The 14,945-nt window shown below is 43.0% G+C and overlaps 1 long non-coding RNA gene and 1 pseudogene across 3 annotated transcripts in view; one reads left to right on the forward strand and one right to left on the reverse strand.

Moving 5' to 3' along the window:
* The window catches only part of LOC149124317 (uncharacterized), a 118,985-nt gene extending 114,443 nt beyond the window's left edge, over positions 1–4,542 (reverse strand). For 2 of the 3 annotated variants that reach the window (XR_016214211.1, XR_016214212.1), the window contains exon 1: positions 3,469–3,917. This is a non-coding gene — a long non-coding RNA (uncharacterized LOC149124317). Of the gene's footprint in view, positions 1–3,468; positions 3,918–4,315 lie in introns of those variants that run through there. The other variant, XR_016214213.1, reaches the window with a different exon arrangement.
* A 3,492-nt stretch (positions 4,543–8,034) lies between these two features.
* Positions 8,035–12,161, forward strand: LOC149124318 (UPF0235 protein C15orf40 homolog pseudogene; annotated as a pseudogene).
* The last annotated feature ends 2,784 nt before the right edge of the window (positions 12,162–14,945 follow it).

The raw sequence follows: 14,945 nt of genomic DNA on the forward strand, positions 1-14,945 counted from the left end.
AGGCAAATATGAATCTAAAATATACATGTCTGTGTCCAAATTAAACCCCAATTGTTCTGAGTGTGTTTTTAGCCATGTTCAATACAGATTTACAATATCTGGATCCCTTAGACTTCTGCATGTACTAACATTGGTTTAATTAAGCTTTAGATCACTCCCTCTCTTCCTTTGTTAAATTATGAGAAACTAGAGAAACTAAGCCTGTTTCCTAAATGACCTGCCATAAAATTACATGTGTAATATATTTTATCTGATGGCCCTATAATTAGAACAACCACAACAAACCTGTTCCTTTGACACAAACCTCAAAATTATACATAATGGTAATAAGTCAAATGGGTTGATGGATTAGACTTTCCGAGGCAGAATCCTTGGGGAGTGACACATAGGCATACACACACACACACACACACAGAGAGAGAGAGAGAGAGAGAGAGAGAAACTTTCTGAGTTACTACCACTACCTGATTGCACTGCAGAGTTAACAAGAAGCTACTTCTCTCTCCGTCTCATGCCTTTTTTTTTTTTTTTTTTTTTTTTTTTTTTTTTGCTACAAAACACACCATTGGTCTGAATTACCTGGGAGACACCAGGGTTAGGGCAGTGAATGATCAACACCTTTCCTCTCTGATGTAAAGATTCAGAACAAGGCCTTTTGCTATATTTGTCTGTTTTCTGCTATTTTAACAAAATACCTGAAGATGGGTACCTTAAAAAGTTTATTTAGCTCACAGTTTTGGAGGCTGAATGTCCAAGATTGGGTGGCCTTACCTATTCAGCCTCTGGTGAGGGCCCCCTTAACTTTGCCACAACCTGGTGGCTGTGTGAAAAGGGCCCATGTGCATGGAGTGGCCTTGCTTTATAAGAACTTGCTCTCATGAAAATTCACTCCAGGAAACCAGTATTAAACCCTTCTAGGGGTGGTACCCCCATGACCCAACAGCTTTCAAGGGCCTCACCTCGTAAATGTTCTACCTGTCAACATCACTTCACTGGGAACCAAGCATCTAGCACATGAACCTTTGGACACTCATTGAAACCACATCCAAACCACAGCAGGTACTGGAGTTACCAACACAGCGCATATGGGCATGCAAACACTTGTGATCCTAGAAGATTTTCTGAAAGTAATGTTACTGTAGACTTAGCTGCAACCCACCTGAATCGGTGAGTAAGGAATACTCACTTATTGGTGAGTAAGGAATATTTCGACTAGGAAATATAAACATATGGGATAACCACTGGGGTTCATAAATGAAGATATTTGCAATGACTTGGAGAGGCTCTCTGTGTGAACTGTGTATCCATTCAGCTCTTCAGGATGGCAGAAGAAAACTTTAGATGCTAAAAATGAGGCTGAGAGAGTAGAAAGATCACAGCACATAACCCACAACAGGTAGCACTGAGATGATTCTACCCTGAAGGATGTGGCTCTCCTGAGGACCAATGGTATAATAACAGGGCAACTGTTTGCTCAGTCCCTGCTGTATACAAATTTGCCCATGGAGTGGCACTCAACCTCCTTTTCATCATTCAACATGGTCACAGATGTTGCAAAAGGGGGAAGGAGACTACTGGGTATTAATAGGCATAAAAAATTATAGACAAGTGAAGAAAAATAGAAAGAGAGCTGATAAAATACACAAATTGAAAAGGAGACAAAATACACATGTATGGCCCAGAGTAAGATGAACACTTGGGCTAAGTGGAATTTAGTTCCACTCCATGTGAATTTAAGTTTAAGACCAAGGCCATTAGGAGGAATGCAACACACGAATGCATTCTAACACTCTTGTCTATCTCTTTGCTCTGCCAAACACATCAGCTTGTTAATGGATTGGACAAACTTGGTATCATGAAATTTTTCAGGACAGCACTAAACTGTCATTTCACAATTTTCCAAAATGTAAGAAACTCCATCTTGTTTGAGTTTGCACTCCAATGTTTCTTCCTCCAGTTAGTAACCACATACCCCTTTTCAAAATGTCTCAGACTAACACTCTTCCTACGGTTTTCTTAGAAATATAAACAATGATAAAAAATTGAAAAGCCTGGGGCCAGTGCCAGTAAAGCCACCACCTGCAGTGCCAGCATCCCACATGGGCACTGGTTAGAATCCCGGCTGCTCCACTTCCGATCCAGCTCTCTGCTCTGGCCTGGGAAAGCAGTGGAAGATGGCCCAAGTCTGTGGGTCTTAAGCCTGAGGCTGGCCCCTGACCAGCAGGGAATAGTACAAGCACTCCCCGACAAGGCGAAAGGGAAAGGTAAGGTCGATGGGTCAAGAACACAGCAAGCACCCGTGAGTTCTGTCAAAGCAGGAACTGCTTTATTGAGGAAGTATACAGGCTTATAAGGCTTACAAAAAGACATGCGCAGCAGGGGAGCCAATCAGCAAAAGGTCATGAAGGTGTGGGTGGACTATGCACAGGGGCTTCTTAAGCAAAGTAGAGGGATCATGCACTGTCCACGTGTCCGGAATTAAAGCGGACCTATCCCTGCCGGTGGTCCGATCTTACCTGGCTTAACCGCAGCAGCCACAGACACGCCCCTCGAACATCCGCCAGGTGCCATATTGTAATGGAGGTTTTAGGCAATGCCCAATACAAGTCCTTGGGCCCCTGCACTCAAGTGGGAAACCAGGAAGAAGCTCCTGGCTCCTGGCTTTGGATCAGCTCAGCTGTGGCCATTGCGGCCATCTGGGGAGTGAACCAGTGGATGGAAGAACTCTCTCCCTCCCTCTCTCTCCCTTCCTCTCTCTCTCCCTCCCTCCCCCCCCCACTCTCTCTCTCTCTCCTCTCTCTGCCTCTGCCTCTCTGTAACATTGCCTTTCAAATAAATAAATAAATATTTTAAAAAAATTTGACAAGCTGTTTCCCTTGCAAGACCTGAATTTCCCTGGGCTGGGGAAGAGGGAAGAGTGTTCCCCCACTGTCAGCAGCCTGTACGTAGAATGGGTGAATGTCAGCCACACACAGTGACAGGAACAGTACTGGGGCAGTTCCTCCAGCTACCCAACATTCAGACTGAGGCTGGAGATTTCTACATTTGACAATGTCTGCTCTCAGACTTGAAGCCCACCAGGTGCCAAAGACAACTACAGAGAAAAGTTCCTTAGCTCAGGGAGGAGCTCTGTACAGGACTACCACGGCACACTCATCAGGCAAGTGTTAATCCTCTATCAGTGCCTTCAGCTGCCTCTCCACTGCGTGCCCACCGCACTACTCCACATATGGCCAGTTTCTCTAAAGCAAAACAAAGATATGAACAGCAGACACACCGCACAGTCTCAAAACCACCTTCACTGAAGAATGTGCAAATTAGCCAATATTTGGGCAATAAAAATCTTATTCTTAAATAAGCAAACTTTTCAGGAGAAGGTGTATTTTGCAAGCTGGAAACTGATACCAACCTGTGTTAGTTATCTGTCAACCAATAACCTGGAAACATACATCTTAAACAAACAAGTACCTGTTATTTCGTGGTTTCCAAGAGTCCAGAACCCAGCAACAGCTCAGCTCCGTGCATCTGTTTCAGGGTCATTCACACGACTGTTGGCAGGCTTCGCGGACTTGCTATCTGTTAGCTGAAGACATTAATTCCTGCCACGTAGACCTCTTCATGGGGCTTTTCCCAGCTTGGTTCCCCTACGTCAAGAGCTGCAAGAGCAAGTGAGAGAGGGAGCAGCAACGTGGAAGCCGGAGTTTTTGTAAGCTGCTCTCAGACGTGATAGGTTCTCAAGTTTTCCCTGTTCTGTTCAGTATAAGTCCTTAAGTGCAGCTGACACTCAAAGGGAGACGTTCATGGAAGAGCAGGGGTCACAGGGGGCAATCTCCGAAGCTGCCTAGCACGCTGCATAATTCCTCCTCCCCACCTTAAACAATACTGCAACGACCCATGCTCGTTCCTACCCCAGGTGAAACCATTTAGGGATAGGTCGCATTTTCCCTAAGTAAAAATACTCTGAGAAAAAGCAAACACAACATACAGCCTTGCCCCTAGAAGATGAGAGCATTCACTAAGGCCACATAGCCAGACTAGCCTCTTGCTCCTCATTTTCTCCCCGACCTTCACCTCAAGGTGCCCGCCAGTCCTCTCCTTATCATGCTTAAACTCTGTTCGGTCATAACCCGTTTTCTATCTAGGGAGATTCTCCTCCAAATTGTCCATCCCACCCCCCAAAAACCTGTAAATTTCCTGGCCTCCTTTCACATTTTCACACAGTACAAGGACTTTGTCAAACGTGTTCTCCCTTATTACAGCAGGATAAACAATTTTTCTAAAAGACACATCTTATATATTTGAAAGGCAGGGTTACCAGGAATCAGGGTGTGGGGAGAAAGGTTCCATCCACTGGTATACTCCTTAAATGACCCTAGTGGCCAGAGCTGGGCCAGACCAAAGCCAGGAGCCTGGAACTCCATCCAAGCACTTGGGCCATCTTCTGCTGCCTTGCCAGGTGCTTTAGTAGGGAGCTAAAGTGAGGCAGCCAAGACTTCAAACAGCGCTTATAGAGGCCCAGGCCGTGGCTCACTTGGTTAATCCTCTGCCTGCAGTGCCAGCATCCCATATGGGCACTGGGTCTAGTCCTGGTTGCTCCTCTTCCAGTCCAGCTCTCTGCTGTGGCCCGAGAGGGCAGTGGAGGATGGCCCAAGTGCTTGGGCCCCTGCACTTGCATGGGAGACCAGGAAGAAGCACCTGGCTCCTGGCTTCCGATCAGTGCAGCACCGGCCGTAGCAGCCATTTGGGGAGTGAACCAACAGAAGAAAGACCTTTCTCTCTGTCTCTCTCTCACTGTCTATAACTCTACCTGTCAAATAATAATAAACAGTGCTTATATAGGTTGCAGTGTCACAGTCAGTGGCTTAACTGTACCACAACACCAGCCCAAAGATTTAATAATAAGCTTGATTTTGCATGTTCAATAGATTGTTATGTGAGTCTGTAGAGAGGTCCAGACTCAACAATCTCAAGGGTAAAAATGATTATTTACATTTTCTATTATCCATGAATTGTTATCCACTGCCACTAGAGAATCATTATTTTAGCAATCTATCCCGGACTTAAAAATAAACAAATACAATTATAGTTATATATTCAACTGTTATGCTAAATTCCCATTACTTAAAACTGTACATTTAATTAGACTTACAGATAGCAAAAGGTCTAAAGTAATGAGTGTATTTTTTTATATCACTCTGCTATTTCCTGACCTTCCCTACCAGCCCCAAGACCAGGGCAGGTGTAAAACTGCCAACTGGCATCCTATATGGATGCAGGTTCATGTCCTGGCTGCTCCTCTTCCAATTCATCTCTCTGCCAATGGCCTAGAAAAGCAGTAGAAGTTGGCCCAAGTACTTGGGTCCCTGTACCCAAGTGGAAGACCTGGAAGAAGCTCCTGGCTCCTGGCTTCAGCCTGGCCCAGCCCCAGCCTTTGTGGCCATTTGGGAAGTAAACCAGTGGATGGGAAGCCAGATGGAAGACCTCTCTCTGTCTCTCCCTCTCTCTTTCTATAATTTTGCCTCCCAAAAAAATAAATAAATAAATCTTTAAAAAGAAAAAAAAAAAAAGGAATTGCCAAGCCCTCTTTTTCTGCACAGACAAAACTTTGCCTGGATTCATCACTCACAAGATGATACCTTTCACAATTCAAAATGTTGCCTTTGTGTTTCAACGTTTTTTAAGCTATTCTTTGATATATTTGGAATCTGTGACTTTTTTATTTTGGGATGAAAAATAAAACATCAAGCTCTGTTTTCTGTATTTGGTGTCAAAAGGCAACCCTCCAGTGATTCCAGCATTCATCTCTACAGAACTTGAATGAAACGAGAGTGCTTTGTGGGGTGAGATTTCCTTTGGTCATTGTTAGCTTATCAAGATTAGATGTTTTACTCATGTGAAAATGGCCATCAATTATCAGAATGTTAACTTGAATGTGGACTCTAAAAGTCATCTGACTTCCTTCAGACTGCTTCTTTTTTTTTTTTTTTTTTTTTTTTTTTTTTTTGACAGGCAGAGTGGACAGTGAGAGAGACAGAGAGAAAGGTCTTCCTTTGCCATTGGTTCACCCTCCAATGGCCACCGCGGCCGGCGTGCTGCGGCCGGCACACCGCGCTGATCTGATGGCAGGAGCCAGGTACTTCTCCTGGTCTCCCATGGGGTGCAGGGCCCAAGCACTTGGGCCATCCTCCACTGCACTCCCTGGCCACAGCAGAGAGCTGGCCTGGAAGAGGGGCAACCGGGACAGAATCCGGTGCCCCGACCAGGACTAGAACCCGGTGTGCTGGCGCCGCAAGGCGGAGGATTAGCCTAGTGAGCCGCGGCGCCGGTCCCTGCTTCTTATTTTTAAGATGTGTTTCAGTATCTTCCTCTTAACAGCATGTTTTCTTGTACCCAGTCTCTGTCCTCATTCCAAGCTAGAATGTTCGGTGGTAATGATGGAGAAAATGGTTGTAATACATAAGCAAGCCATCCTTACTTGCACTGCTTGTCTTCTAATGATGATTAATGCTGCTTATCTAGTGCTCAACTGAATTTATGTGTTTTAAAATTTGGTTATTATTCAAACAGCCACATAGCCCACCGCTGTAAGATTGGACCCATGAAATTAGCCATAGGACATGGGAAAATGTTTGTCCATAGATGATTGAGCATTAAAAGGAAAAGAAAATTTGGGGGCCTGCGCTGTGGTGCAGAGGCTTAAAGCCCTGGCCTACAGTGCCGGCATCCCATATGGGCACCGGTTCTAGTCCTGGCTGCTCCTTTTCCAATCCAGCTCTCTGCTATCGCCTGTAAAAGCAGTAGAAGATGGCCCAAGTCCTTGGGCCCCTGCACCCATGGGGGAGACCTGGTCTAGGATCTGTGCAGCTCTGGCCGTCGCAGTCAGCTGGGAAGTGAATCAGTGGATGGAAGACCTCTCTCTGTCTCTACCTCTCTCTGTCACTCTGTCTTTAAAATAAATAAAATAAGTCTTTAAAAAAAGAAAAAAAAGAAAAGGAAATCTTGCAAATGTAACCTTTTTAAAAAGATTTACTTATTTATTTAAAACACAGAGTGATGGGATGGTAGTGGGGTTGGGGGAGGGTGAATTTCCATCTCTTGGCTCACTACTCAAATGGCCACAACAGCTAGGGCTAAGCCACGTGGAAGCCAGAAGCCAAGTCCTCCACCAGGGTTTCCCACATGGGTGGTAGGGGCCCAAGGTATTGAGCCAGCATCTATTGCTTTCCCAGCACATGAACTGGATTGGAAACTCAGATGTCAGTACTTGAACCCACACTCCAGTATGGGGTGCCCAGGTCACAAATGGCAGCTTAACCTGCTACCCAAAATTTAACTTGAAAAATTTATGTAGGCAAATGGAAACCTGGTTATTTATCTTAGAGTGAGGAGTTTTGATTAAATAAACATGAAAGAGAAAGGCTTTCCTGTGTTAGTACCATGTTAGAACTTCCTAAGATAATTTCCTTTTCATTTTAGATCAAAACCATGGTCTTACAGCTTGGAATACAAACCCATTTGAGACTTTGGGACTCAGCCAATCCTTTTAATGAAAATCACTATATTTCCTCAAGTCCTAGGGTATTTTAGTCCTTGCATTCGAATGAGTAATTAGTACCACTACCAACCCATTAATCACATATATTGCTGCTTTAATAAGTAATTTTTCTATGAATACAGCTTAAAGATTATGATTGAAATGAGAATGGCCCTGCTTTATCAGCTTATTGATGTTCTTGATGAATTAATTCAGGCCCCATGTTTTTACATATTTGGACTTGATTTCACAAAATAAATTATGTCATTTTTCATAAATGTTCATAGTCTTTCTAATGTTCAACATTCAATCTGATCAAGCAGTACAGTATGAAATATGAAGATCCAGTGAAAAGTCTGCTATCAACATGTAATGAGATCAGTTATTTTACACATATTAATCTTGATTTGCATGAGAAAGGATCACTTGTTGATTTATAAATACACCTCTAGATAATGAGTTTCATAGATAATAAATGTTTGTGTGCAGGCCCATCTCGCGGGGATGCTGAGGCTGGGCAGCTGCTGGTTAAGGGAGCTTGGGCCAGGCCTTGGTATCCGGGCTAATGCTGGGCTCCATTTTGGCACCAACATGCCCAGGAAAGCAGGTGCGATGAGCCAGAGTCAAAGCCAGAGCAAGGACCAAGAGACACCGCTTCCTACTTGGGCCATGTGGCCATTGATCCTAAAAGTTGTGTCCTCAAAACTGTCAAACCAGGCACTGAGCAGAACGCTGTGACAGACTGACAGCTGAAGCTGTAAATGTAGCTATTGCCCCACCTCAGCCAGAAGGAGAGGCTAAGACGGAGCTTTTTCGGTACCTTTCCAAGGTCTTAGGGCTCAGGAAAACTGACGTGGTTTTGGATAAGGGTGCTGGATCTCCGGAGAAGGTGGTGAAGCTCTTGGCCTCTAAACGCCAGATGAAATCTTGGAGAAATTAAAACAGAGCACTGAAAAAAAGCAAAAGCACGAAATTGAAAAGTCGGTCATCATTGAGAAATGTACTGCTAATGATGAACAGGCTATTAAACAGGAAAATAGGTTTAAATGCACAGAACATGAGAGAAAATGTATTTTTGTATATATTTAAATATAAATAAGACAAAAAAAAAGGAGAAGTTTTAAAATTACTATGCATTGAATAGGTTCTAAAATTCTCCAAACAACCTTGAACAAATTACTCTGACTTCATGGCACCATCAAATAACAGTGAAAAAATATTCAAGAGGACCTGGTTTTACCCTTTTCATTCTGCAATGGGGCTTCAGGTACCCACAAGTGACTGATTCAAAGTCGCAGCGTGCAAGATGGCACTCAAGTCCATGTCCTTCCACTCCAGGTTGAAAGCTAAAATGGGACCTCAAAGCAAGTCTGAAATCCTGGGACGGGAAAACTAATCACACTGCTCTGAACTCTTACCTGGCTCCTGGCTCCTGGCTTCAGATTGGCCAAGCTCTGGCCATTGCAGCCATATGGGGAGTGGACCAGCAGATCGAAGATCTCTCTCTATCTGTTACTCTGCCTTTCAAATAAATAAATCTAAAGAGAGAGAGAGAGAGATAATGAAATTTCATTAAAATCTCTTTGAGGGGCAGGTATCACAGCATACCAAGTTATGTTGCTGCTTTGGAATGCCCATATCCCATATCAGAGTGCCTAGGACTTAGTCCCAACTACACTGCTTCCCATCCAGCATCCTGCTAATGTACATACTGGGAAGACAACAGATGATACACCAAGTATTTGAGTCCCTGCCACCCCTGTGGGAGACCTGGATGGAGTTCCTGGCTTCTGGCTCCTGGCTTTGGTCTGGCCCAGCTCTGACTATTTTAGCCATTTGGGGAGTGAACCAGCAGGTGGAAGACCTCTCTCTGTGTGTCTTTCCCTCTCTCTGTCTGTAACTCTATCTCTCAGATAAATAAGTCTTTTTAAAAAGCCCTTTCTGATGCAAATTCCCAAATGTGTTTACTTATCCAAATCATAACCATTAATCTAAATCACTAATTTTATTCTGTTGATTTTTGAAATGTTTTATTTGACAAAAAGTGTATTATCATATACAATATAATGTTTGGAAACCTAGATACATTGTGGAATGGCTAAACCAAGATAATTAACACACATCTTGGCTCATATATTTATCTTCTTTTGTGGTGAGAACAGTTAAAGTATACTCAGCAATTTTCAAGTGTACAATGCATTGTTATTAACCATAGTCACCACTATGTATAACAGACATCTGCAATTTATTCCTCCTGTCTCAGTGAAATTTTGTACTTTGCCTAACATCTCCCCAGCCCCCAGCCCCCAAAGCCTCTTATAATCACTACTCTCCTCTTTACTTCTGTAAACTGACTTTTTAAAATTCTACAAACAAGTGAGATCCCATAGGGTTTGTCTTTCTGTGCCTTCCTTATTATACCTAACATCATACCCCCCTACACAGCAGACTCATAGAATGGCAGATGTCCTAAACAGCACTCTGGCCTCAGAATCAGCCAAAGGCATTTGGATCTGGCTAAAAAGCCCATGAGAGTATTTCAGGCATGGAAAGCCAAGACACTCTGGCAAATAAAATAAAATAAAATAAAATGATCTAAATGAAAGATCTCTGTGAGTGAGATCCCAGTGGAAAGAATGGGCCATCAAAGAAGGAGGTACCTTTCTCTGAAGGGAGGAGAGAACCTCTACTTTGACTATGACCTTGTCTAAATAAGACAGGAGTTGGCAAACTCAAGAGGCTTCCATAGCCTTGGCAGCTCATGACAAGAGCCTTGGGTGATTACTGACATCATCAATAAGAGTGTCAATTGTTAAATCAACAACAGGAGTCACTGTGCACTTACTCCCCATGTAGGATCTCTGTCCTTAATGTGTTGTACTATGTGAATTAACGGTATAACTAGTACCCAAATAGTACTTTACACTTTGTGTATCTGTGTGGGTGCAAACTGTTGAAATCTTTACTTAGTATATACTAAATTGATCTATATATAAAGATAATTGAAAATAAATCTTGATGAAGAATGGGATGGGAGAGGGAGTGAGAGATGGGATGGTTGTGGGTGGGAGGGAGGTTATGGGGGGAAAAAGCTGCTATAATCCAAAAGTTGTACTTTGGAAATTTATATTTCTTAAATAAATGTTAAAAAATCATATCCCCCAGGGTTCAGCTACATTGTTGCAAATGCCATGATTTCCTTCCTTTTTTAAGTGTGAATTATAGTCTACTCTGTGCATGTATCACAATTTTCTTGTATTTTTTAAAATTTATTTATCTATTTGAAAGGCAAATAGAGTTACAGAGAGGCAGAGGCAGAGAAAGAGAATTCTTCCATCCTCTGGTTCACTCCCCAAATATTCGCAACGGCCAGAGCTGAGCTGATCCAAAACAAGGAGTCAGGAGTTTCTTCCAGGTCTCCCACATGGGTGCAGGGGCCCAAGCACTTGGGCCATCTTCTACTGTTTTCCCAGATCATAGCAGAGAGCTGGACTGGAAGTGGAGCAGTTGGGACTTGAACCAGTGCCCGTAGGGGATGCAGGTGCTGCAGACGAGACTTAGCTCACTACACCACAGCACTGGCCCTCACAATTTTCTTTATCCATTCATCTGTTGATGGACTTTTATGTTGCTTTTGTAACTTGGCTATCCTGAATAGTACTTCAGTGAACATGGGAGTGCAGAAAGCTCTTCAACACACATATTTCATCTGCTTTTGATTTATGTTCAAGTTGGGGCAGTTTTGCTTCCTATCCAGCTCCCTGTTAACGTGCCTAGGAAAGCAGTGGAAGCTGGCCCAAGTACCTGGGTCCCTGCACTCCCATGGAAGACCTGGAAGAAGCTCCTGGCTCCTGCAATCATTTGGGGAATAAACCAGCAGATGGAATATTCTCTCTCTGTCTCTCCCTCTCTGTAATCGTGCCTTTCAAATAAATAAATCTTTTTAAAAAGAAGGAAGGGAGGGAGGGAGGGAGGGAAGAAAACCCCAGGATTGGATGGCTCCACAGCTGAGTGAGTGAAGGGCAGGTAATACCTTTATGTTCTTAAATCTGTATGCATGGCCGGCGCCGCGGCTCACTAGGCTAATCCTCCGCCTTGCGGCGCCAGCACACCGGGTTCTAGTCCTGGTCAGGGCGCCGGATTCTGTCCCTGTTGCCCCTCTTCCAGGCCAGCTCTCTGCTGTGGCCCGGGAGTGCAGTGGAGGATGGCCCAAGTGCTTGGGCCCTGCACCCCATGGGAGACCAGGACAAGTACCTGGCTCCTGCCATCAGATCAGCGCAGTGTGCCGGCCGCAGCGCGTCGGCCGCGGCGGCCATTGGAGGGTGAACCAACGGCAAAAGGAAGACCTTTCTCTCTGTCTCTCTCTCTCACTGTCCACTCTGCCTGTCAAAAAAAAAAAAAATCTGTATGTATGAAATACATTAAATCTGTTCTCTTTATATAAATAAATAACTGCATTTATTTTAAAAAACATGAACATGTTAATAATAAAGACAGTTGTTCCATGGAGTGCAGCAGGAAAGGGTGTGCAGCCAGGGTTGGGGAGGTGGTTCTTACTGCTTATTTCAAACACTTTTCTGATTGTCTACATATTTCTCCTCAAGGTTTCACAAACTTCAAGTTTTAAGAAATAATTTTAGGGCCAGTGCTGTGACAGAGTAGGCTAAGCCTGCGTCTGCAGCACCAGCATCACACACGGGTGCCAGCTTGTGTCCCAGCTCCCGGCTGCTCTTCTTCTGTTTTTTTTTTTTTTTTTTTTTTTTTTTTTTTTTTTTTTGAAAGACAGAGTTACAGAGAAACACACAGAGAGAGGTCTTCCATCCACTGGTTCACTCCCCAGATGGCTGCAACAGCCGGAACTGTGCCAATCTGAAGCCAGGAGCCAGGAGCTTCTTCCGTGTCTCCCACATGGGGTGCAGAGGCCCAAGGACTTCAGCCATCTTCTACTGCTTTCCCAGGCCATAGCAGAGAGCTGGATTGGAAGCGGAGCAGCCGGGACTAGAACTGGTGCCCATATGGGATGCCAGCACTTCAGGCCAGGGCATTAACCTGCTGAGCTCTTCTTCTGATCTCTTTCTCTCTCTCTTTCTATACCTCTGCCTATCTGTAACTCTGCCTTTCAAATAAATAAATAAATCTTTAAAAATAAATAAATAAATAAAGTTAACTAAAAATGGGTCTTTGTGGATAATGGGACTGGGAATGGGAGAGGGAGGAGATGGAGGGGTGGGAGGGCAGGCATGGTGGGAAGAATCGCTATATTCCTAAAGTTGTACTTATGAAATGCATGAAGTTTGTATTCCTTAAAAAAAAAATAGTGCTCAGACAGAGCATTTATCACATCATGTTTACTACTTGTTTGTTCATGGATCCAATTCAGAGTTCCTGGAGAGATCTCATTATTAGTTTTGTGCTAAATATTACCTAAAGGTTTTGATTTTATTATCTATTTGTTGTGTTTTTGTATGAGGGTTTTGAAACAATGACAAATCACATTTCTCAGCTGCAATCTTCCTTTCACAATATATTTTTAAGTGAAGAAAGTAACTTAGAAACAGTATGAACAATGGGATCAGCAGGACACCAATTTCTTTAAGGAGCTTAGATAATCTGTATGTAAGTACCCCTCGCTATCCAACTCTGGTATTGAGTTTGCACAGCAAGTTCAAAGAACAAGAGATTCTGTGCTATCCAAAATCTATTTGGTTCTTCGACTTCAGATAGGAAGTAGCACCAGGCTTCTGAGTGAATGAGCTATCAGAAAATGAATTCAGATCTATTCATCTCCCAAGTTCAAATAGCAAAATTTACAACTTAATTACGTGGTGGATGTTATGTCTTAATTAACACTCAAGATGAAATTTCAGGAGACTGCAGGATTTTTACTTTCTTCCTTATTTCCTTCTGCCGTCCAGAAATTTTCTAAATGAAATGTAAGAGCTTATTTTGTTTTAAGAAAATAACTTATGTGATTAAGGACTCACACTTTAACATCTCTTTCCAGAAATAAAGATCTAAATCAGTATCAATAAAGATCTAAATCAGTATCCATGTGAACTGTGTGACTGGCCATCAGATTTTGTGCTTTCAACATACAAGTATTGGCTAGTGAGAGACACCTGCTAAAAACTGAGTTTTGCAATCCTTTGAATAAAAGGGAAATATTCTAAAACACATGTTTGCTAACAGGCACAAACCATTCTATACAACACCAATTAAAATGCATCATATTTTTACTTACTCTATTAGATCACTTAATTTGTGGAAGAAGAAATTCTGTAATAAAATAGAGAGTAAGATTATTTTTCTCCTAATGACTATGTTTTTTAATCAGGTCACTGTGAATTCAATAAAACCAATCTATTTTTGTTCTGTCTGCTTTGCTGAGATCAATTCTTCAATTGCAAAAGCAATAAACAAAATAAATTTAAATGTCTGAGTTAAAATCAATATAATTTATTCCAGGATTCACTCCCATTTTCTTGAAGTGATGCACCTAAGGTATTTGGAGAATCTCTGCACATCTGCCAATATGAAAATAAAAATAAAGTTTAGCCTAAAGATATCAATATAAGTACAGTAGTGGCAGAAAAAAACAATGAGGCATTTATTGAGTGGCTATACTTCTCAGGTTATTATGAGAGAAAGCAGAAATGCAAATGTCTGAGTCATGAGTGTATAAGACATTTTTCATATGTCCCAAAAGCTGACATCATAAGTAACTCAGATGGTGTTTGGTTTGGATAAAAGTCTGGGTGTATTCCAAAGGTCCATGTGTTAAAGGCTCAGTCTACAGAGTTTTGTAGTAACAGACTCATGACAGACATTAATCCAATTATGGTGTTTGCAGTGGGGCCTTGGAAAGCGATTCAGTTGGCTGAAGCCACTTGGATGGAGCCTCTGTGATCAAAGCTTGGTGGCTTTAGGCAGAGGGACCTCTAGGCACAGAGGATGACTTTGCTGCCTCTCACTGCTTCCAGGTCGGCCACTGGATCCTCCTGCTGCACCTGTTCTGCCATCCACTGCCCTCCTCAGGTGCCAGACTAAGGGCTTTGCCTGATTCTGGACTGTCAGCTTCTAAAACCATAGCCAAATCTTCTTCCTTCCTAGACAGGTTCTCTTGGATAATGTGGTTGCAGTAATGAAAAGTTGACTAACAGCGCTGGAATGTTTACACAGAAAGGCATCACCTGGGTCTTGGGGAAGTTCAGTGTGATGACGATCCTAGTGAATCTTGTCCCTTCAGCCCATGCTCTACTGCCATTCTTCTCATCAAGAGACCAAATCTACGTCTCTAACTCATTTAGAACTTTGCTGGCTTTGTGTCCTTCTCCAAGCAACAGAATCTGGACAAAAATGTTTTGGGGGTGTATCTCCAAACCTGGGCTTTTAGAGGCTTGGCAGCTTTTGT

This window comes from Oryctolagus cuniculus, chromosome 10, assembly GCF_051225735.1.
Source record: "Oryctolagus cuniculus isolate XC-2025 breed Fujian yellow rabbit chromosome 10, ASM5122573v1, whole genome shotgun sequence".
Taxonomy (NCBI): Eukaryota; Metazoa; Chordata; class Mammalia; order Lagomorpha; family Leporidae; genus Oryctolagus; species Oryctolagus cuniculus.